At 41.0% G+C, this 12624-nt stretch overlaps 1 protein-coding gene across 10 annotated transcripts in view; it reads right to left on the bottom strand.

Annotated features, from left to right (window-relative positions):
- The window catches only part of STK3 (serine/threonine kinase 3), a 186009-nt gene that overhangs the window by 80831 nt on the left and 92554 nt on the right, over nt 1-12624 (bottom strand). The window lies entirely within an intron of this gene.

Here is a 12624-nt window from a genome sequence, read left to right as displayed (position 1 = left end):
GAGGGCCACAAGTTGCTCACCCTTGGTGTAAAACAAACCCCATGTAAAAAACTAAGGGGGGTCTAGATCACAGTAAATACTTGAAGTCTATGTTTCTTCTCATGGTCTTTTCACATGGGAAGGGACAGCCCTCCCATGAAGCAGGCTGAAGAGGCCGCATCAGGTGGCAGAGTGGAAGAAGCAGCAAATTGCTCTGCTTCCCCCCACTCCACTACAACTTCCCTGCCACCTCCAGCAGGTGCTCTGGAGAGCCCCACCAGCTGATCTCCTGCCATGGTATTTGCTGCAAAACAGCGGCCCCAAGAGCTCTTTGGAGCAGCCACCTGCCTTCTGTTTCCTTCATCATGCCCCCTCCTTACTTTTGCTGCCACCACCCCATCAGCTGTATGGAGAGCCAAGCAGCCAGAAGAAGCAGCTGCGGGGCTCTTGCAGGAGCCCTGCAACTATTTCTTCCAGCCGCGCAACTCTCCATAGAGCCAACACAGCAGCAAAAGTAAAGAGGGGGGCTTATGGAGAGGAAGAGCAATTCAGCAGTGCATGTTCTCCCCCGCTTCAGGCAGTGAGTTTGTATTGGGGCTGCGCATTGGCACTATTGTACATAAATGGTTCCTCCCATAAGAACACAGGGGTAAAGATACCACCTTCACCTACAGTATGTAAACATTCTGCAGGATTCTCTGCTAACACCTATGCCACTTGCATAACATTGTGTTAAATGTTTTACAGTATCCTGGTTGGGAATTATCCTCTGTCATGCTGGTTTTCATCATGTCTTGAATTCAGTACCATTTATATGAAATGTTAACATGAGCTCAATCCCCTTACATTCAACATGAAGCCAACATACTGAGTAAATAAACAATTTTATGTTTAGATTAGATTTTATGGTGCAGCAGTATCTAGGCCACACAGCACACTTTATCCGTGTAAGTATTTCCCAGAGACTAATACAGAATAGTTGAATGAGCCATATGATATTATTATTTGACTCAAACAAGTGCATATCTACCTGAAAAACCACCACCACCACCACCATCATCATCATCTAACACGAAATAATCTACATGAAAAGTCTAGATAAATTGAAGTACATTCTAGGGAGAATTTTATATTTCTTTCATTAAAAGTGAATTTAAGGGAGAAATGTTAGGAGTCATACTTTGCAACAAAAGTGATGAATAGATAAATGTACTGGGAGTGCAGGGTTGGTAATCTTCCAGGACAGGAGATGTCTCAAACATGAAGTCCAGATGGTCAAACATATTTCAGAATTATGATATCCAACTTACACTTGCTGAAAAAGTAGAGCCTCCTTTTTCCTCCTTTTTCTTTTTTCTTTTTTTTTTATTAAAGTTAGAGGGTTTTTAAGAAATCAGTTCAAAATCATGGTATAAATGTGGATTCTCACCACTTCCCCCACTACTTAGACCATATATACACAAGGCATTTCCACAAGCCTACATATAGGTTGTGTTCAGGCAATACATCTTGGCTTAATAAGATATAAACAAGGCATGTACAGAGTGGCCCAAAAGTAGGTATACAGTTGTTTAGAATGTTGATGGGAGGGGGAGAGAATGTGTGAGTAGAAGATGTGTGTGTGGAGTCAGAATGACAGTTGGGAAGAGGGAGTGACAGGGAGTGACAGTTAAATCAGTTAAGTGTAGAGAGTGAGGGGAGTGAGGCCCTTAAGTAGGTATACAGTTGTTTAGTTATTTTTTTTACTGATATTGTGAATGACGACAACGAACTTGAGTCAAGAACAAAGACAGTGGATTCTAAAGCAGTACTGGAAGACTGAAAATTCTCTCCCCCTCCCATCAACATTCTAAACAACTGTATACCTACTTTTGAGCCACCCTGTATATGTGAGCAAATCAGGAAGGCTCTAATTAACCATAGTTTTCTGTTTTACCTGAACTGGGATACTATGGCTACCAGTTTCCAAACAAGCCAGGAGATTAAACCACCATGGTTTAATATCTTGACCTGTTTTGACGCTAGTAATCATTGCTTCCCAGTTTGAATAAAATGGGAAACTATGGTTAATTAGAGGTTTCCTGATGTGAAGGTTTGAAGCCTACAGAGGCAAAGGGGGAAATGGGCTTAGAGGCCTGGAGTTTTCTGTTGGGAGGGGGTAACCCCAAGAGGAGTAGTTTCATTTCTCTGGTTAAGTGTCAATTTCATTTCTCCACTTAAATTTCATTTCTTCAGGTCCAAAGCAGTGCTTTTGGTTTTGCAGGAGGAGGGTATATAAAGCAGAGCAACAGCAAGAGCAGAGACAGTCAGGGCCTAAAGTGAGAGCAGAGTCTGAAGAGTAAGCAGGAAGAAGCAGTCTAAAAAAGTCTAAGGACAGCTAGGGTAAAGGAACTTGCATTTTGCAACTTTTATTTTCTTTTAATGCTTTTTGTATCACTTAGCTCTATTGTGTAAATACAATAGTTGTTTACTTTAAATCTACTAGTAAACTGTGTGGTTAAATCTTGTGTTTAGAGTGTCAGTCACCCCACATCTACAGCCTAAACCCCACATTACTGGGAAGGGGAAGTTCAAAAGAAGGAAGATGGAACTCTTAAGGAGGCAAGAGATCCTTAAGGAGTTGCCCAGGGAGTTCAGGTCATAAGGGGAACCTTGACACCTGATTTGTTTGTTCTTGCCACAAAGGGAAGAGTGAAGGGGCTGTGTGTACATGCCAAAAGCCTATTCATTCAGTATTTGAATTTTCTGCACTGTATAACACATGAAAGAGTCACAATGGCCAGAACACACATTTGGTTTCTCTCCTGCCATCTATACTGAATTTAAACATTCACGAACTGGAGACTAAAAGATACACTTCGCATCACTTGTACTAACATCCACACTACTAGAAAATATATTTAAGAAGAACATTATAAACGCCTCTCAGATGCTAGTATGGAAAGGGTAATGATATTTAAGAGTGTAATGACCCTACTCCTGTGCTGGACCACCACTTAGGGGCAATGTCCTAAAAGTGAAAATCAGTATGGGGAAGGGAATGGGGAAACCAGACCTCTGCAAGGTCGCAGAAATATATCAAATTCATAAGTGTAACCATATTTTTATGCAACCCACAGTTTTCCAGTACTGGGGCTGCCTAATAGTTTTATGAACCTGAGGTTATCAGAACACCTGATAACAATCTATACTCCGTAAGTGGAATAACTGAATGAGACCATTAAAAAAGTATATAGATGCTGATGACGGTATGTTAAAGATTTCAATGAAGGCTTAATAAATAAGTGTATTTGATTTTTTAAGTTTAAGTTTACAGCTTTACAAGCTGATGATTAAGAAACTGCTCACAGAACAAAAAAGAAGCCTACCCTACCGAAACATACATGAACCAACTCAAGAATCTTAAAATCATGTTTCAAACAATAAAACGAAGTCCTAAAGTCCGAAAAGTAATTCTAAGGGCAGTTTCATTTTATTGGGGGGGGGGGGGAATCATTGGCTCATGAGGAAATTGTAGATGAATTGGTCTGACACATGTTACTGGGTAATCTTACAAACTATTTAAGTAATCTTTTGGAACACAAATTTGCTAAGAATAGCGAGCATTGCTACAGGAAGGGAAAGTCACGCCTCACTAACTTCTTGATATTCATTTCTATTACTACAATAATACACAAGAGAATTGCACTGACATCATTTGATTAAATGCTCAGAAAATGTAGGAATTTCACATTAAAGGATAATCTCTAACTTGCTGAGCTTCACAGTCATTTGAAAAATTGGCACATTACTACTTTAACCTTAGCTTGGAAGAAACTAAAGGATGGATGGATGGATTTATTTATTTATTTATTTATTTGACAGAAGACAATCAACACTTATAGCCCTAACAGTACAGTATTAGCAACACAAGACATTTTAAGAGTCCCTGCTCTCACATTGAAATGGTATGGCTAGCTTTCCCTAAAAGTATAAAATTGTTTTGAGCCCTGCCAAGTATAGTGGGAAGGGGCCATAGTTCAGTGGTAGAGCACGTGCTTTGCACACAGATGGTCCTGGGTTCAATCTCTGGCATCTCCTGTGAAAAGAATCCCAGGTTAGCAGGCCTGGAAAAGATCTCTGCATGAGACCTTGGAGAGCCACTCTAAGTCAGTGTAGAATTGGGGTCTCTAAAATGGTGTCTGTGGCCACCAACGTGCCTGTGGATCACTCCCTTGGTGCCCTCCTGCCCCTTGATTTTTATTTTATTTATGAACTGAGAGGCTGTTTTGCTACAAAGCTAAGTGCCAGACTCCACCACCATCTTTATTTCGAAGCACGTCTCTGGGCTTCAGAGGCATTCTTAGAAAAAAAGATTTTGGGGAGACTGCAGCCCAGCATGTCCATAAAAAAGAAAAAGGTAAGCTGGGGTGGTAGGGAGTGTCTGGGGGGAGCTAGAGGGGGGAACGAGGGGGGTGCTTTACCTATGTTCTCGGTGTCTTTTGCCTTTGTGTACGTGTGTTAGCTGATTTGTTTGTTTGATGTGGTATCACATCAAAGTTGTGTTTTGCTTAGGCTGGGTTTCTCTGTTTTTTATGTCAATGTAGGTGGGTGTTTTGCCTCTGTGTGTGTGTGTGCACACACGCACACATCACTAGTTCGCCTTCTGTGAAATGGGCATTTTGTTGTACACTTTGAGAGGGAAAATGTGTGATTTGGCATATGGCTCAGCCCCCACCTCTGGCTTGTACTTAGTTCCTTGTCTACGTTATTTGTATCTGAGCCTCATCAGTTTGTCTTTTGCAAAATAGGTGTTGGAGCAAAAAACTGCGGGTTCAAAAGAGCAGGCTTATGTTTGGGAGCTCTGTCCCTACCTCTGCCTTATATTTAGATTGGACAGGGCTACATGGGGACATTGCATAATTTAATATAAGGCAGCTTCATATATTCATGCTTTCAAAGAAAAAAAATGACAGTTTACTTGGGGAACTCACTACTGCTCCCAGCCAAGGAAAATACATATCCGAGATAAGTAGTGTGAAGCACTTATGTTGCCAAGATCCTTCCAAGTCCGGACAGCTCATCACTGTTGTGTCCCACTACCTTCCTGACAGAACCATCCCAGAACTGGATGAGACCTCAAAGGAGGAGGATCCTATCACTGGCCCTACTGTTTGTGGTGGTCAAGGGAAGTCAGAGGATGCCATTAGCTCTCCAGAGACCACCACCCAGGATGATGCCCCATTCAAGGAGGCCACAGTGTTGGAAGAATCAAATTGTCCTGAATGGTCCCATTGTCCTGAACAGTCCCATTCTTCCACTCCAACCCACCAGGATCACCCCCAGTACCCCAAAAGCAGAGGCAGCAACATGTCTGGACAGAGGCATAGAATCAGAGGCACATTGCTCATCTGGCAGCACCTCCAGCTGAGCCCTACTTGCTAGGAGGAATCATGCTTTGGATCAGGGCCCTAATGACAAGCCAGGAAGGGCTGGGGCAGCAACACCAGCTATAAAGCTGCTCAGCTGGAGCCTAGCCGTTGATGAAACAACATCTCTGTTCATGTGCTCCATGCTGGACCGCTCCCATGCTGACAGGAACAGAACAATTGCCTAGAAATACAGGAAGGACCCTAGAATTTAGACCCCACAATACCTTTGGTCAGCTTCCAATAGTCTTGTGCCTTAATATTGCCATATGCTGCTGGAAAGGCCACTTTCAGGCACAATGATCTGGTTCTCCCAAGACCATCTGGTGTCCTCTCCAGAGTATAGCTTCAGCAGAACAAGCAATAAGAAAGCACTCTTTGGGGCATTTCCCCTATCCCTGCAAGGCAGCCCTACAAGGACTAACCTGTGCAACATGCTTAAAATACGCCTCTTCCACTGACTCTTCCTTATACTGGTGTCTTGTCTACCCTGCCTTGCTACTGGCTCCTGCCTTAGCCTCCCAGTAATTCTGGTACTATCTTCTGCATTCATGTGTTATTACTCCCACAAAATACTGCCTTGAATATTTCTCTTGAATACTGACTGGAGTTTGGAATGCTGGTCTGCTGGTCCCATTTGAGTTATGATTATAAATTAATTTACTTTATACTGGCCCCAGCTCTGTCAAGGCTTCCAGTGCCAATGTTCAGATTCCTTGATGGCGGATATCCAACAAGGACACAAATGTGTTTACTACTGAATTGTGCATCCACCCCTATTCTCTGGAATGATTTCCCCCTTTCCTTCCATTTACAGACAGCATTGTCACCTATGCCTTGAGATACTACAGAATAATAAAACGACCGGGCAAAAGGAAGGAGCAATGAGAATAAATGGCATGCAGAAGCAGTCACCAAAATTGTGGAAGCACAAAAAAACATAAAAGGCGAGAAAGGGTGGGTGTGAATGACAATTTTTGTGGAAAAATGCTTTATGATAACATGGAAGACAGAAAATGATGTAAGAGAACCAAGCAATTGTATTTACTAAGGACATGGCTTTCCAAATTAAAGCAAAAAATAATGGTGGAAAAGCAGAGGCAGTCAGGTCAAACTGTCTGATCATCATAGAAGGTTTCCATTTAATTTTTCCATCTTCCATGTTTTATTTTCTCCTACTGATATGCTACATTCCTTTCTCACCAACATGTGATACCTTGGATTCATTGTTCATCCACACAAGTCCACACTCCTGAAAATGTGTAAGGCAAGAAAACACAATGCTATTTATTGCTAACTTGTGTATTACATTTCAGGGTAGAATGACAGGCTTTGTTTTGTTCCAGGTCTCTGCTTTATTTGGGCACAAATCCCTACCCGTTAGAAAAAAATATGTTTTTACTTATTTTTTGTCATTGCGCCCAGGGCCTCCACTCATAAATAAAAAAAACATTATTGTTACTTATTTTGTCCTTGAGCAGGAAAATAGAAAGATGAGGAGAACATATATACACAATCTAATGTTAGCAAAGTTTTCAAAGATGTCAAATAGTTTTGCATTACCAGGAGGAGAATGTTCTCCTGGAGAATCCCTCACTGTCTAAATGCATTTATTTTCGCAATTGTGTGGGCTTCTATAACACCATTTTAGGATGAGCCACCCAACAATCTATACATTCTAAGCAACCTGCAAGGAGCTCCAACCAAAGCTAAGTCCCAATATGCATGGATGGGCCTGCTGTCTTCAGAACATTACGAAGACCACGAGATCGTATTTCCAAACACACCCTCTATTTAGCTACATTTGTTGGTAGAGAATGCTAGTCTCTACCAACAATAATATAATGCTTTCCCACATTTCTGCTACACATTCAGATGCAGTACTGGGCTGAGGAAAATCTATCCTGCCTAACTAGCAGAGGAGGATGGGTGATTCTGAAGAATATACAGGGTTAGCAACTCTACAGAACTATGAATATCAGAGTCTGACATGTTCACTGAAACCTAAAAGAGCTACAATAGATACAAAATGTGAGGACTGCAGGGTTGCCTTGCTCCAGCCTGCAGAAATAGTTAAATGGAATCATGCAGTGATTACTAAGAGCCAACATAGATCTGTCAAGAACAAATCCTGCCAGACGAATCTGATCTCATTTTTTCATTAGTAACCTCCCTTGTGGACTGTGGGAATGCTGTGGACATAATATATCTCGACTTCAGCAAAGCTTTTGACAAAGTATCCCATGAGATCTTGATTAGCAAATGAGCTCAAAGTGGGCTAGATGAAACAACTATCAGGGGGATCCACAGCTGCCTACAGAATTGGACTAAACGAGTGCTTATCAATGGGATCTTCTCTGGGGAGAGGTAACGAGTGGGGTACCTCAGGGCTCAGTCCTGGGCCCAGTACTCTTCAACATTTTTATTAATGACTTGGAGGAGGAGGTACAGGGAATGCTGATCAAATTTGCAGATGATACAAAATTGGGCGGGATAGCTAATACTTTGGAAGACAGAAACAAAATTCAAAGTGATCTTGATAGGCTGGAGTGCTGGGCTGAAAACAACAGAATGAAATTGAATAGGGATAAATGCCAAGTTCTGCACCTAGGAAAAAGAAACCAAATGCACACTTACAAGATGGGGGATACTTGGCTCAACAATACTACAAGCGAGAAAGATCTTGGAATTGTTGGAGATCACAAGCAACAATGTGATGTGGCTGCAAAAAAGGCAAATGCTATTTTGGATTGCATTAATAGAAGTATAGCTTCCAAATCACGTGAAGTACTAGTTTCCTTCTACTCAGCACTGGTAAGGCCTCATCTGGAGTACTGTATCCAGTTCTGGGTACCACACTTTAAGAGGGATGCAGACAAACTAGAAAAGGTTCAGAGGGCAACGAAGATGATCAGAGGACTGGAAACAAAGCCCTCTGGGAAACAGACTGAAAGAACTGGGTATGTTTAGCCTTGAGAAGAGAAGACTGAGGGGAGATATGATAGCGCTCTTCAAGTACTTGAAAGGCTGTCACAGAGAGAAACACCAGGATCCCTTCTCAATCATCCCAGAGTACAGGACACAGAATGTACCACATCTGTTCCTATTTGTAAGGAAGTTTAGGAAAATTCCTAAAACTGTTCCTATTTGAGAGGTAAAGCTTAGGGAATCTGATCTGAAGGAAAAGCTACTGAAATTTATTTAGCCAGGAAAGACTCCGCTTAGGAATGATAAGCAATCATATTTAATTTAAGAACCTTTAAGCAATTTCAAAGTATTATTTGAAGAGTGACATTTTATTCACTTTTGTAAATTAGTTCCTTTAATGAACATCTTATTTTTTGTTCATTTTGAAAAGTTGTCTCTAGTGATAGTGCCAATCTCATGTCTATGCTGTAGGAACCAGGCTACTGAGTTTCTTTTAGGTAGAGAGGTTTTATTCTAGTGACAGCAGTTTAAAAGTTCAATAGCTAAGGCAGCATTCCCTAGTAGTGAGGTCTAATTGAGAACTTTATCAAAAACTGTGACAGTAAGTTCTATAGACCCAACTCTCAAAATTAATTTTAAAAAAGAAACATAGGTAGGATAAACCACTTGCTCTTTTGTCGCATCTGGTGACTATAGCTGAATAACCTACAGGTTTTTTTCCCACAAGTGGGTTTTAGATTAGAAAGACATTAATTGACTGTAAGCATCTAACCAGAACAAGCCTAGAAACACAGGACTCTACAGAACAAAAAACTGTCATGAATGAACAATGGTGACTCTACTCACATTTTGGGAAACTGAGCATAAATGTCTATCCTTTAGGTCAATAATTTTAATATGGAATGAAAGAAATAACTATGCTGCGAATCTTACAGAGAGGATAAAAAAACATTTTTCCCCATGGTTTCATTATTTCAAGACATTTTACATCTCTAGTCTTTCTATAAAACTGCTCTTATTACATCGTTTTTAGAAATCATTTGCGGGGGAGTAAAGGCTGGGTAACAATATATAAGTATTTTGTTCTAAATTCTAAAAATATATATGTCATAATCCAAAGCTGTTCAATATCTCAGAAAAAAAACAAAAACAGTCCTCGGAAAACACCATGAAGAAACTTTTTTTTCTGAATTTTTCCGGTTTGTTTCCAGGCCTTCACATCTCTAGTGGTGTGGCAATGATCTCTCTCTCTCTCTCTCTCTCTCACACACACACACACACACGCACACACTACCCCCATCCATCTGCTCTCTCACACACTGTTTGGATGGGTGTGGTGTGGGTATATGTGTGAATGGATTCACACACACCCCTCACATCCCCATCCATCCTTTCCCACAGCTGTGTAGAGGGAAGGAGGGGACTGTCTGCAGAATTTCACTGCTCAGCTGATCAGTGGGGAACAGTGAGGAAGAGGGAATGGGGCTTCAGATAAAGGCTTACTTTACAAGCACCACAACTTCCTTTCCCCCACTGCTCAGCTCTTCCATGCTGAAGCTGAACAGTGAGTGAGTGAGTGAGTGTGTGCGTGTAAGCACGTGTGTGCATGTGTTGTGGGGGAGAACAGGAAACATTTTCCTAAGCTTTACATGTGTGTGTGGGGGGGTTAGACTGCCCCTTCCCCATGATACCCCACATTATTCAGCTGATCAGGAAGCAACAGCTGAGCAACAGGAAGAGATGCCTGTAGACTCACCCCCTTCTGCCAACTGAGGGAGGAAATGCCAGTTACTGCAGAAAATTAGACAGAAGACTACATGAGGCCTGCAGGCAGCATATCGCCCAGCTCTGAACTAGAGATAAAAAAAATGAGTATGTTTCTTGAGTTGCATTGGTTCCTTATCTGTTTCTGGGCCAAATTCAAGGTACTGGTGTTGACCTATAAAGTCTTAAATAACCTGGAACCCATGTATCTGAAGGAATGTCTCTCCCTCTATCAGCCTGACTATATTCTTCGATCTGGAGGGGAAGCCCATCTTGTTGCTCCACCATTAGGGAAAGTACATCAGGCAGTGACCCAAGATAGGGCCTTCTCTGTGGTGGTGCCCCAACTCTGGAATGCCCTTCCTCAAGAGTTATGCATGGCACCAAGTTTATTGACATTTCAGCATCAGGCTAAGATCCATCTGTTAACTTGGGCATTAGAAGTGGTTGATTGCAGTGGCAACTACCTCACTGCTTATTATTTTATTATATTTACTGTATTTTATTGCTGTTTTATTATTGTTTTAATACTGCTGCTACCTGCCCTAGGATTTTTATGAAAGGCAAGCTATAAATAATCTGAAACAATATTTAAAATAAAATATATCATCCCCCTGACCAAAATGTTCAGGGTGATCTTGAGACAGAATGAAATCAGGGAAGAATACAAAGGAGGATGTCAATTACCCTCACATAGACTGGATAAATGCATGTTCTGGTAAGAACAGAGAGGTTAAACTTCTAGATATCCCAAAAGGCTGCGCCTTATAACAGTTGGTGATGCAACTGGCCAGAGAGAAGGTGACCTTGGACTTAACCCTAAGTGCTGCCAAGCCCTAATGCAACAAATGAGAGTTGTTGAACCAAATAGAAACACTGGTCACAGTGCTATCAAATTTAATTTATATCTTAGTGAGATATTGCCAAGGAAGTCTAACACAGTCACATTTTACTTCAAAAGAGAAAAGGCCTGTAAAATGATGGTAAAAAGGAAGTTGAAAGAGAAAAGCAAGAGGGTCAAATCTTTCCAGAATGCTTGGGAGTTACTCAAAAACACAATAATAGAAACTCAGCTGGAATGTATACCAGGAAAAGTAGTACGAAGTCCAAGAGGTCACCAACATGCTTAATGAGTGGTATCAAGAAAGCTATTAGAGGAAGGAAGGCATCATTCTGAAATTAGAAGTCTTGCCCAAATGAGAACAAAAAACCCACAAACTTGCACAAAGGAAATGCAAGGAGACAAAAAGGGATGCAAAAAAGGATTTTGAGGAGCATAAACGTTTTGCTAATGTTTGTTAAAAATATTAAGATCAACCAATTAAAAAAAACAACAACAACATCAGAAGCAAGAAACCAGCTAGGAGGGTGGCAGGGCTGTTGGATGAAAATTGAATTAAAGTAGTACTAAAGAAGTATAAGGAAGCTAAACAAATTTTTTGCACCTGTCATCACTGAAGAAGATATAGCCTGAACTGATACTCTCAGTACAGGAGTTTGAGGAACTGAGGCAAATAGTGGTGACAAGAGATGAAATTCTAGACTGTATTGACAAACTGAAAGCAAACAAATCACCAGATTCAGATGGTATCCATCTGAGAGTTCTTAAAGAATTCAAATGTGAAATTGCTGATCTTCTAACAAAAATCTGTAACATGTCCCTAAGATTGCCCTCTGTACCAGAAGACTAGAAAGCAGAAAATCTAATGTCAATTTTACAAAAGGGATCCAGGAGGAATCTGGAAAATTACAGGCCATTTAGCTTAATGTCTCTTTCAGGTAAATTGGTGGAAAGTGTTATTAAAGGTAAAATTATCACGCATATAAAAGGTGAAGTTTTGCTGAAAAAGAATCGCCATGACTTTTGCAAAGGTAATCACTAATCATTCTCACAAATCCTGTAGAGTTCATACACATGACAACAAGCATGTGGGTAGGGGTGATCTGCTACACATTTTTTACTTGGACTTTCAAAAAGCTTTTGACAAAGTCCTTCAATGACTCCTGACCAAGTTCAGCAGTCATGGCATACGCGAAAAGGTCTGCTTATGGAATGGTATCTGGTTAAAGAATAGAAAGCAGAGAATAGCAATAAATGTTCCTATTATGTTCTCACAAAAGAGGGACATAAACAATGGGATCTCCCAAGAATCTGTATTGGCACCTGTATATTTTAACTGGTTCATAAATGATCAGGAGTTAAAAGTGAGCAGTGAGGTGGCCAAGTTCACTGACGGCGCCAATTATTTTGGGTGGTTAAAATAAAAAGGAGCAGTGAAAAGCTCCAAAAGGATTTATCCAAACTGGGGGAATGGGCATCAAAATGGTGTCACATACATACTAATAGGTTCTGAGCTGGCAGTGACTGAACAAGAAAGGGATCTTGGAGTCACAGTGGACGGCTCGATGAAAACGTTGACCCCATACAGTGGCTGTGAAAAAGGCAAATTTCATGCTGGGGATCATTACATAAAGAACTGAAAATAAAACTGCCAATATCCTGTTGCCCTTATACAAATCTATGGTGCAACTATACTTGGAATGC

Source organism: Heloderma suspectum, chromosome 4 (assembly GCF_057233095.1).
Source record: "Heloderma suspectum isolate Gila_16-S chromosome 4, 16-S_ref, whole genome shotgun sequence".
Classification (NCBI taxonomy): Eukaryota; Metazoa; Chordata; class Lepidosauria; order Squamata; family Helodermatidae; genus Heloderma; species Heloderma suspectum.
This window is presented reverse-complemented; position numbering and strand designations above follow the sequence as displayed.